Genomic DNA, 12,620 nt, shown 5'->3' on the forward strand with positions numbered 1-12,620 from the left:
TATCTACAATGCCAGCATACACTTACACAGCAGAATGAAGTAATTATGACTGATTATGAAGGACTATATCACTAGAATGAGATAGTGGAATCACTAAAGAGGGACAGTGCTTAGAGGAGGAGTAAAGGAAATCCCAGAGTCTACGGAACTGTATCTTAAAATAACAATAATAATTTATTAAAAATGTCAAGTAAATCCTCTTATTTTTGTATCATAGTGTCAAATAGCAGTAAAATAAACATGTTAAGATCCTTAATCTGCTGCTATGTTTTACTGTAAAATTTACCTTTGTTAAAATTTGCTTCTGTTCAAATTTGTTGAGATCGCACGTAAAAGTATCCCAATATTACTTTGGCTGGTATTTTCTAATTACTGTATAATATTTTGGGAATGCAAATTTTATTTGAATGTCAACTACAGTTAAGCATGTGCCGTTTGCTTTTCTTGCTCAGGCTTTGTAATTTGAAGGAATGTTTTTATTACAGTTTAATAAATGTTTGCTTTATTTAAAAAAAAATAAAAAATATATATAATTTAATATAAAAAATAACAATAATAATAATAGCAACAAGAGCAGAAAATATCTAACATTAACTGAAAGTTGACTTAACATAGATTGCCTTAGGACTAGCCAACCTGTAAGACCATCTGCCCATTCCCACTAGTTTTACAGTTACAAAAGTGCTTTTGACAGTTTATTCTCATCAATGACAGAAGCAGAATGACATCTCTTTGCTGAAAAACTGTACCACTCTGCAAGGTGGAAATATTTATTTTTATTGCAAAGTCAGATGTAGATAGAGAGGAGCAGAGACAGAGCAGAAGAGCCTCCGTCCGATGATTCACCCCCCAAGTGACCGCAATGGTTGCACCACAATGGCTGGAGAGCCGAATCAGGAGCCAGGGACTCCTCCAGGTCTCCCATATCGATGTAGGGTCCCAAGGCTTTGGGTCGTCCTCAACTGCCACAGGCAAGGAGGCACAGGCAAGGAGCTTGAGGAGCAGCAGCACCGCTGGGATTAGAACCTGCGCCCTTATGGGATCACGGTGCGTTCAAAGCTGAGAACTTTAGCTGCTAGGCCACTGCACCAGGCCCAGTGTCTATTTCTCATTAGTTTTAGGATTAGCTTTAATAACAGCTAACACCCTTCTTAACTACAAGGGTGTGAATTTTTCATAGTTGTTGCTGCTGCAATTTCTAGGTTTATTAAATTAACAAAATGAGAGACTCAATTCAGAGTATTTTATTTCTTCCCTTCCAAACAAAGCAAACAAACTAGCTGCTTCCCACTTATAAAACACTACAAAGGTCCTTCTCTCATTAATATCAAACCAAAAAGAAAACCACACAACATATAATAGAGCCCTAAATTCACAGCCAAGAAGCATCTGGTTCAAAAAAAAACCTATTACACGGGGCTGGCACTGTGACACGCGTGTTCACTACCACCAACCACACTGCCATTCCAGAGAGTGCATGGAGCAGCTGCCCTACTTTTGACTCATTTTCATGCTAGGGTGTCTAGGAAGGCACCAGAAGCTGGCCCAAGTACATCCTGCATCCATGTGGGACACCCAAAAGCAGCTCTTGCTCCTGGCTTGGGCCTGACCCAGCCCTGGCAGGTGCAGCCACTGAGGGAGTGAATCATGGACAGACCATCGGTCTCTCTTCCTCTTGTTCCCTGACCTTTTTCTCTGTATTTCTGCCTTAACAATAAATACGATGATAATATGTATTTTCTAGATTTTTTAATCGGAAAATCAGATCTTACGGAGAAGGAAAGAGAGAGAGAGGAAAAAAAAAGATCTTTCAATGGCTGGTTCATTCTCCATATGGCCACAATGGCCAGAGGTGAGCCGATTCAAAGCCAGGAGCCGCTAGTTTCTTCCACGTCTCCACATGGGTGCACCTTCCCAAGGCTTTGGGCCATCCTCTACTGCTTTTCCACACCACAAGCAGGGAGCTACATGGGACGTGGAGCTGCCAGGACACAAAATCAGGGCACATACGGGATCCCGGCAGCACATGCACAGTGAGGACTTTAGCCACTAGGCTATGGCGCTGGGCCTAGCTCTTTTATTTGTGATACTTGCATCCCAGATCAGAATGCCTGCTGTGACTTCAACCTACTTTGCCCCCAGTACAGATGCCTGCTAGTGCACCTGGATTCAGCAGGTGACACTTGAGGTACTTGCATCCCTACAACCCATGGGACAGACTCCAATGGACTTCCAGATTCCTGCCTGTGGCTTGACCCAGTCCTGCAGGGATCAGTATAGTGACTAACACACGTCAAGTCAATTAGTTAAAAAACAAAAACAACGTTGAGTAAAAGATTTCCTCTTCAAAACATATACTCAAAATGTTTACAAGTAACAAATGGACTGCTCCACCAAGTAAAGCCTCACTCCAAATCCCTCTTGAGCTCCCAGTGAAAACAGTGTCTTATTTGGGAGAAAACAGCATTATTCTATCTAGTCTAAAGCTATTTTTCTAAACAAAATGCTCCTGATATTGTCACAGAACATGAGATGCTGATATATTTTTAGTGAATTTATAGCTTAGACATAAAGCAAGTTATCGTTTGCACCACATATACAGATTCCAGATTCTAAGATATATTTTCCTTTTGAAAATATATTGAATTGAATACTATAAATAAACAATGCAATGATAAATGCACTGTAACTCTTCAAAGACACACATTCAGTTGAAAGGATAAGATTACATGAATGCTAACTCAAAACCAAAAATGAAGAAAAGCTCAGTTATCATCAAACACCTGGCCAGGACCTCCACACTCCACAATGCTCAACTACCCTTGACTCATTTCTTTCAAGATTTACTTATTTCTACTGCAAACAGTAGAGTCCAAGAGGAAGATCGTCTGTTGGATGATTCAATCCTCAAGGGACCACAACAGTCACTGCTGCACCAGTAAGAATCAGGAGCCAGGACTCCTCCAGGTCTCCCATGCATGTGCACGATCCGAGGCCACAAGCAGGGAGCTGGATGGGAAGCAGGCCACTGGGATCAGAACCATTGCCCATACGAGATCTCGGCGTGCTGAAGACAATGACTTTCGCCACTAGGCCACTGCGCTGGGCCATCTGCACACATTCTTCAGTGGACTCCACAGCATTTCCAATAGCAAGGTGCCTCTACCACAGGAGCAGGAACTCAACTCGTATCTGCTTCAAGGCCTATGCCTACACTACCCAGGGGTCACACACAAATAAATTGTCTTCTAGCAAATTATATTTACACTCAGAAGAGCATTAGATAAACATCAAGAGTAACAGTTCATCTCACATCTAAGTTTTTCATGGCATAACAGTTTACCTAAAATACTTTCCAAGCTCAGTTTACTTACCTCTGCTTCTACATCCACATTTTGCTTCAAAGGCGACTTTCAAATGGCAGCACGTTCATGGTGAGCAGTAGCTTGCATAGCTGTAGGGTCAGCACAGTCTCCATTCTCTGAATTAAAAAAAAGGAAATGAGAAACCGTCATAACTCACCAAGTTTCGATATACATGTACAATACAGTTGTGACTTCAGGACACCATGAACCAATGAGAATGATTTATTAGTCCATACTATAGGTTTTTATTATGTAAGAGTAGGTTTTCCATACATTGTAGCCCTTTAATTTACAAAAGAAAGGCAAACTTACTACTAAAAACCAACGTTTGCTTAAGCAAAGAGTTCAACCAGAACTGTGCAGCCAATCTGTAAAGAACAAAGGATCCAGGTCATCGGAACAACAGCCAGGAAAACTGAGCAGTCCCCAGAAACAGAAGAACAATAAACTTCCTTCGGGACTAGGGAGAGGAGCTTTCTCTGGTCCTTGCTTGGTTCCAACTTTGGGTCCACACCCTCTCTTACAATGACCATCAGGATCCCTCCAGAAACACCTCAAAACAAACAAACAAACAAAAAATCTAGAACAGATAGAGAACAACAAGGAAAGCTTAGAATCAGACAGGAAACGGTCAGCGTGCATTCACTTATACCTCACTAGGTGGGACACAAAGATTAGTTACTCCTCACTAGGACATTGAAGAGTTCTCTGCACACCCCTCCTAAAACTGTTCTGCACCTAAACTGTTGACACATGTCTTGTTAGAGTTATAAGCCAGTTCAGACTACCCAAAAAACAGCCAGGTTCAGCAAAATCATGCTTCAACGCTCTAAACAGCTAAATACTAAAATGAAAATAGACATGAGACAGCTGAATAGTAATCTAAGGCCATTTTAACTTGTTTAGAACCCGGTTGTATATAAACTAAAATGGAAATGTCAATGAAGAAGTCTCAGGATGTGGCTAAGAACTTGCATTTTTTTAAACATATTCATTACTCAATACCATGTCAATTAAGTCCATAACGTTATAAATTGCTGCTGACGTTACGTTGTGGCTTTAAATTGATCGGGATGATATTCTTCCAGCTCTACGTTCAGACCAGAGATGGTCTCCCCAAGAAACCGTTGAACTTATCTGGACAATAAGATGCTGGACTCTATGTTTGCTATACACTTGCAATACGAGAATCTCGACTGATTTTGAACTGTGGTAATGCAACAAGGTGGAGGAATCCACCATGGGGGAGGGTTTGGAGCATGGTGGAGGGAATCCCAGTGCCTATAAAACTGTGTCACATAATGCAATGCAATTAATAAAAAAAAGAAGAAGAAAAGACATGGAGAATTAACTCTCAGAAAACATGATTCAAAAGGAAAGAAAGTGAATGAAAAACTTAAATAAAGCACTACTCATTACATACATATGTATATATGTACATCTCTATCAATATACGTATAGACACACACAACTGCAATTAACGGCCATAACAAACTGCCACAAAGAGCAACACAACAGGCTAAAATCTCACAATGTCTCGGAAATGCCAAAGACTTTAAAGGAATGCTTCCCCACCTTGGGGTCTCCAAGGCATCATCCCATCACCATCCCCCGACCCCTCCCAGGCACTGATGTGCTTGGACCAAAAGCAGCTGTCTCCTTCCCTTCACCAACACAGGACCCAGGAAGAAAACACAGAACAAGAACTGAAACAGTTGTTCCACCCACTACCTCCATACCTCAACCCTCCCCACCGAATCCAGGGACCACATGGGCATGCATCACTCTCATCATATACTCGTTGTTGGCTGAAAGCAGATGTCACAATGCATGCAAAACCTGCATTCCTTCAGAGTGCCAATGGAAACCTCCTTCAGTCGCACTTCTACGCGGCCTAGGGTCACATCATGGGACCTACAAATACACATCAACACTCCTTCAAACTTGAAGCACATTAGGAAATTACAGCAGGAAGGAACACACAAAAGCAGCAAACAGAAATCAGTGCAAAAATACAACTGAAGCTCACACTAGTGATTTCCTTTGCATTGTCAATTACACTGGTGGTCCAGTCCACTTGGCTGCATGGCCACAACGTGTATGCATATAAAGGAGTTGGCGGGAGGGTGTGGAGATGAAACAACACAGACTCTGGGAAGGAGTGTCCCCAAGTGCCAGGCACACTGCCATTTCAACACGCCTTCCCCCTAACTATGGCATGGATGGAAGATCTTCTACCATCCATGGAAGAAGAGGAAAAAGAAATACAGAAATGTCCAAGAGGGAAACAAATCCAGGAGGCAAACCACGGGAGAGTCATCATGCTGGAAAGAAAGAAAAGCTAAACACAATTCAACACAGTGATGTTTCTCTGCCAGAAAGCACAGGGAGTTTTGAGCCGAGGACAACATTCAAGCTTCGGCATGTCAGACTGAATGCAGTCTCCCTTGGTTGCTCCCGCAACAGCAGGCAATGAAGTGATACCTGCATGCAAAGTACAGGAAAGCCAAACAGGATTCATTGGCCCCTCCACTAACCAGGCTCATTCTTCTTTTGCTCGGGAGTTCCATTTGGATTTCCTGGAAAGGCAGAGTTGGAGAGACAGGAAGAGACAGAGAGAATGAGTTTCTCCCCACATGGGGAGACTTCCCAAATGGCCACAGGGGCTGGGGATGATCTGAGCCAGGAGCCAGGAGCCAGCAGCCAACAGCCAGGAGCCAGCAGCCAGCAGCTTCCTCTCCTCTCTGACATGGATGGCAGAGATCCAAGGACTTGGCCCATCAACCAGTGCTTTCCCAAATGCATCAGTAGGGATCTGGATCAATAGTACAACAGCCAGGCGGGACGCCTGCATCACTGGTGCCAGCTAGACTCACGGCACCACAGCTCTGCTCCCAAACACACTGATTCTGTAACTCAGTTGACTAATATGGAACATGCACACTCTCTCTCTCACACACACATAAATCTTAAAAAACCTCATGCAAACTGAGTATTCTCAAGAGTATATACAAGTCAGGCTTCATTTGTATGTTATTTCTCTTTTGTTGTTGTTACTTTTACTTCTTACAATGGCACAGCAGAGACAGAGAGAGAGAGTACCAGCTGCCATGTGCTAAGGCCTCACTCTCCCAAAGCCTGCCACTGCCCACACAGGGCAGGCAGAAGCCAGGAGACAGGAACGCCAACCTGTGCTGACACCAACATGGCAGGAGTTCAGACACGTGAGCCATCATCAAATGCCTCCCAGAGCACACAGGAGTGGCCAGCTACACTCTCATGGGGATCCAGGAATCAGTTCCAACGCCAGGAAGAACCATAGCATGGGGGGGGGGGAGCACTGGAAGGACAGGCCCTGTATTGTTCATACCTATGTATGCTCACACACTCTAGGGGAGGGACAGTTCATTTGGGGGCTTTCAGGGCTATCATGAGGATGTGAACAGGGCCAAAGACCTAGTGGGCTTTGAGGGGGAGGGCCGGGGCCCATGCCCGAGTTCCGGGCATCTCCAGGCAACAGCTGGTTGCTAACCAACGCCCATTGTGGGCTGCCTATATAAGGCCCAGCATGCACTGCTCCCGTGACATTTTGTGGGACTGTCCGACTGAGCTGGACGCTCTCTGAGCGCTCCAGTCCAGTTCAGCGACCCACAGCCATGTTCTCAGGGATCCGTGGCCTAGGCACCAGGCTAGGCCACTACCTGGGACTGGCAAAGATCGGCAGCTATTTCACAGACAGACTTGGCAAAGGCGTGTGGGGGAAGCACCTGCAAGGATGTGAAGAACACATGCTGACAAGTCTCTCCACAGACGTGGAAGCACGCTATCAGGCATGGGAGCTGCGCAACAACCAGCACACCGCCACTCAACACACCTTACCCCAAATTCTGGATCAATTCACAATTGAATCAGAACTCTTCAGCACCAACTGCACCCATCACCATGCAGATAACAAAACACAAGCGGGAAAGCTGGGAAAGGAAGGCGCCCAGCACCTGCAAACTCTCGGGCACTTTCCCACCAGAGAGGATCTCCTCAGAGTGCCCCAACCACGACCAGAAGCCTCCAACAAGACGACCTTTCACCAAGAAACTCGACCTCTGGCCTGCTCTGAGCCTCCTCAATGGCTCCTGCAGGAAAATCAAGAGCTCAAGACATCACTAGCCACCAAAGATGAAGCAATCAGGCTCCTCCGGGAAAGCATCCACACACTATGTCAGGTCGTGACAGAAGCCACACACGAGGACACACAACACCGGCAAGTGGCCCTTGAGATCAAACGACTCCAGAAGAAGCAACAGTTCTTACACAAGCTAGACAAGGGCAGAGAGCTCTTTCTCAAAGCCAAGAAGAAGGAGGTGCACGATCTGCAGAACCAGCTGGCAGAGATCCAGCAGGTAAACGAGACGATCAAACAATCCATGGACAACCTCGCCCAGTTCAGGAGGCTTCTGGACACTACACAAAACCTTGGCCAGGACAATCCAACTCTCACTCACTTGGCACACAATCTCCACAACAACAACATCACAGCCACAGAGTTTGAGGACGAATCCCGCCAAATCCTGAAGACTCTTGGCAACTTCCCTCCCAACAAAGAAGATCGCCTAAGACACCTCCAAGCTTCCCTAGACGCCTCCCACACGACACCATTCACACCAGAGTCTCCAGACCTCACGCAACCTGGGACCTCAAGCCAGTCTTCTCAACTCCTCCAAGGGACCAGCCACAACCTCAAACCATCACTCGCACCAACACAAGCCAAAACCACGCTCCTCCTGGAACAAACACACACAAAGCCTTCTTCCAAGAACACCACCACCACACTCGAGACGCAACAACACCAAATGTCTCTGCACATCAAGCAACTCGAGGACAAACAGCAATTCTTGCAAAAGTTACTCAAAGGCAAAGACCTCTTCATGGAGGCAAAAAACAAGCAGCTACGAACTCTCCGCAAGAACCTCGAGGACAAAGAGAAGGAAAACAACACTTTACGGCAAACCCTGAGCACACTCTCACACTCCACCACCGACACCACGTCACTGGAGACACAACACGACCCAGAGTCTTCAGCACTCCAGGAAATGAGGAACAAACAACAGGAGCTAGAGAAGCTCGTGCGAGGGAAAGAGCTGGTTCTCAGACACAAAACTCAGCAGCTGCGTACGCTCCAGGACACCCTTGTCCAGAAGGAGGAGGAGAACAGGATCTTACAGCAATCTGTGACCCAGTTAGAAGAGGCCGTGTCCACACTGCACATGGAGATTCAGCAACGCACACAAGGACACGAGACAAGACCCGACACACCTCGGGAAACGAACAAGGCACTCCAAGACTCCAACTCGGAGAGCCCCACGTCAATCCAAGAGGACCCGTTGGCTGCCTGTGCACTCAGGGAGGAGCTGCACACTCGTGAGCGGCTGCTCCGAGAAAAAGAAGACAGATGCCAGCAGCTCTTCAGTGCCACAGAGGCCATCCTGAAGCAGATCCTGGTGCTCCAGCAGGAGAAAGACACAGTGCTGCTGGCCCTGCACCAGAAACACCTGCAGGAACGGGCCCTGCACAGCTCACTGCAGAGCTTACAAGACATGTTCAACCACCAGCACCACAGGGACCACCCCCATCTTCCACAGTCCCAAGACTCTCACCTGCCTCAAGGCCTGCCTGAAGCACATGCCCTAGCAGCAGTTCAAGCCGAAGCCGGAGCCAGAGCCGGAGCAGAAGCAGAAGCAGGAGGAGGAGGAGCAGGACAAGGAGAAGCAGAAGTAGGAGGAGCAGGAGTAGGAGGAGCAGGAGAAGGAGGAGTAGCAGGAGACAGAGTAGGAGGAGCAGGAGACGAAGTAGGAGCCGAAGCAGGAGACGGAGCAGGAGAAGGAGGAGGAGGAGCAGGAGATAGAACAGGAGGAGCAGGAGGAGGAGGAGCACCAGGAGGAGCACCAGTTGGAGGAGGAGCAGGAACAGGAGCAGGAGACGAAGTAGGAGCCGAAGCAGGAGCCGGAGCAGGAGATGGAGCAGGAGGAGCAGGAGATGGAACAGGAGGAGCAGGAGGAGGAGGAGCAGGAGACGGAGCAGGAGCAGGAGGAGGAGTAGGAGCAGGAGGAGGAGGAGCAGGAGCCGAAACAGGAGCCGAAACAGGAGCCGGAGCAGGAGCCGGAGCAGGAGACGGAGCAGGAGACGGAGTAGGAGGAGCAGGAAGAGATGGAGCAGGAAGAGACGGAGGAGCAGGAGGAACAGGAGGAGCAGGAGGAGGAGGAGCCGGACCAGGAGTAGGAGGCAGAGCCCTGAGCAGCACCACCAATGCTGCTGATCCAGGGACACTGACACACTGCGGGAAGCAGCCCATGATGACACAGCCGGCCCTGGCCACTGAAACCAACACCCTGAGAGGCCAGGCCAAAGCCGATGCTGACAAGACCCAGCAGCAACTGCCCGCCAACCATGAGCCTGAGCCTGAGCCTGAGCCGGAGCTCATGCCCGAGCACGAGCCTGAGCCCTCCAGGATGGAGAATAAAAAGCCCAAGAAGTACCTGTCCGACCAAGGAGATGGCAAGAATGGGCAGATCGACATGGTGCAGGGCCAGAAGGCCGTTCAGGCTGCCAACATCACAGGCCCCAGAGCAGCTGCATTCCACGGCAACAGACACCTGGCCCAGTGCGGCCATTCCCAGCCAGGCCTAAGACACAGGGCTCCTCACTGCCAACTCCCACAGGCTCACCTCACCTGTGACAAGGGCAGTTCTGACAGCACCTAAGGCCAGGCCCCGCCTCGCTGGCTCCAAGGCTGCCCAAGCCTCCCATCCTACTACCAGCGGCCACCTGATTGGAGCCAAAGGCAAGATTCCCACACTCTGCTGCAGGGGCAGGCACAAGGGCTGCAAGCTGCCAGGGCCCAGCTGCATGCAAACACCAAGGGCACACCCAAGAACAGGCAGAAGACACCCAAGCCCAGCAGCCACCTCTCAACTGCTTCCCATGCAGCCGCCCACACAGCCCCAAACACCAACATGGCTCACACCACAGGGCCGCACAGTGCTCTGCCCACAATCCACCTGCTCCTCAACCTTGCTAAAGAGGCCCCGGCTCAACAACACCACCCCCGTCCCCTTTACTCACCCAGCAACCAAGCAATCGGACATGCAAGTCACACACCTCAAACACCACCACTCACGGCAAGACCACCCTCAGCACTGACTGAGGATGATTCGTTGACCACTGAACCCTACAGACACACAATTCTTACAGGCTTCACGCAGCTGACGTTGACGTGAGGCTGTCTTTCCGGATCATCAACACAGACTTTCTTTCCTCAGGACACCTTGCAAGGTTTACTGAGTGAATTATTTCCCCTCTGTCCAAGTGGACATTTTGAAGATATTTGGATTTGGCCACAGTCATCTGCCAACTGTAACTTACCAATTGTGCACAAGATAATAAACCCATGACAAAGACAAGATGATGCACTGGCTCACCTCATACCATTCTCCTAGCAGAGGAATGGTGGGGACAGGCTAGTTTGACCCACACAAGAAGGACAAAGGACCCAGACACAGGCGGCCTCATGCCGTCAATACACAAACACGTCAAGAGGCCGAATCGGCAGAGACACAATGGCCATTGCAGCTCTCTGCTTCCCAAGACAAAGAGACGCACTGGAACCTCTCACTCATGCAGTGAGAAGGAAAGCTGACCCCTCCACCACAGAAGTCTACACAAGAAGATTGCAAGAAAACAACTGCCAAGAGCAGACTGCAGGACGAGCACCAGAAGAGTTCCAATGGAAGCACCACGTACTTTCCAGACACTAACTGGACACTCAGAAAGTGTCCACAACACTACGTCAACAAGGTTTTAATAAAGTTTCTTACATCCAGAAACTGCTTGGAGGAGTTTCTGTAGAATCCTTCAACGAGCCCCTCACAGAACACACAGCAAGCCAATTTGTGCTTGAGGGAGGGTGTGGCATGGGAGTGGGAGAGGGGAGGACAGACAGTAGGACTTCCTGGGGACCAGCACGGTGTCACCATACATCATGCACACATCTCCCTGCAGGCCAGCATCGTACATGGGCACTGAGTCTAGTCCCAGCGGCTCCTCTTGTAATCCAGCTCCCTATTCCTTGGCATGGGCAAGTAGGAAAAAAATCAACTAGGTACCTGGCCACTTGGCTCAACACATGGGAGACCTGGACAAACCTCCTGAGCCCTGGCTTCACTGTGGCTCAGCACAGCCCTTGCCCTGCCTGCCATTTCAAGACTGACCCAGCACACGGTACATCTGTCTCTCTTTCACTCCCTGTCATTCTGCCATTCCTAGAAGGATCATTTTCTCATTACCAAGATCTACATTTTGTTGGTTTTGCTTTTGTGCTTTTATATTTGAAAGGCAGGTTCACGGGGAAAGTAGGAGAGACAAAGATCTTCCATCACCTATTGGATCACTCCCCAAATGGCCACAGCAGCCAGATCCGGGACACTCTGAAGCCAGGGGACCGGAGTTTCCTTCGAGTCTCCTGCGCATGTGCAGGCGTGCAAGGACTGGAACCATACTCTGAGGCTTTCTCCAGCACAACACCAGACAGCGGATTTCTAATTGGAGCTGCTGCCACTCAAGAAACACCTCCCAGAGGAGGCTTGGCCTGCCAGGCCACACTGCTGGCTCCTCAAATCAATCTCTTCTAAAAACATTCTTGTGTACCACGCAGGGCAATGAGTACACACCAATGGCTCAAATCCTACCTTCTTCAAGGACAGGAGGGTGGGGAAATGGTAATCAATTGTTTAAGGATTAATCGCTCTTGGTCCTGGCCCAATGTCCTAGTGACTAAATCCTTACCTTATGTGTGCCGGGATCCCACACAGGCACTGCTTCGTGTCCTAGCTACTCCACTTCCCATTTCCCACCCAGTTCCCTGCTTCTTGACCAGGAGAGCAGTAGTGGAAGGCATTACACCTTGGGAACCCTCACCCACATACAGCCCCCCAAATAAGCCTTGGCTGCTGCCTTTGGATGGGTCTCCTTAGTCGTGGCCATTGCAGACGCATGGGGAGCAAACCAGAGGACAGAAGAGCTTGCTCACTGTCTCTCCCTCTCTGGGAAACACAACTTTCCTGGAAAAATATATATGTCTTTATTTTTCATTGCTTTCCATTTCAAATGCAAAAGCACAACAGAGAGGGATGGAGAGACTATGAGATCCTCCCATCCAATGGTTCTCTACCAAAATGGCAGTGATGGTTGGAGATGAACCAATCT

The sequence above is a fragment of the Ochotona princeps genome, chromosome 18 (genome assembly GCF_030435755.1).
Source record: "Ochotona princeps isolate mOchPri1 chromosome 18, mOchPri1.hap1, whole genome shotgun sequence".
NCBI classification, from domain to species: domain Eukaryota; kingdom Metazoa; phylum Chordata; class Mammalia; order Lagomorpha; family Ochotonidae; genus Ochotona; species Ochotona princeps.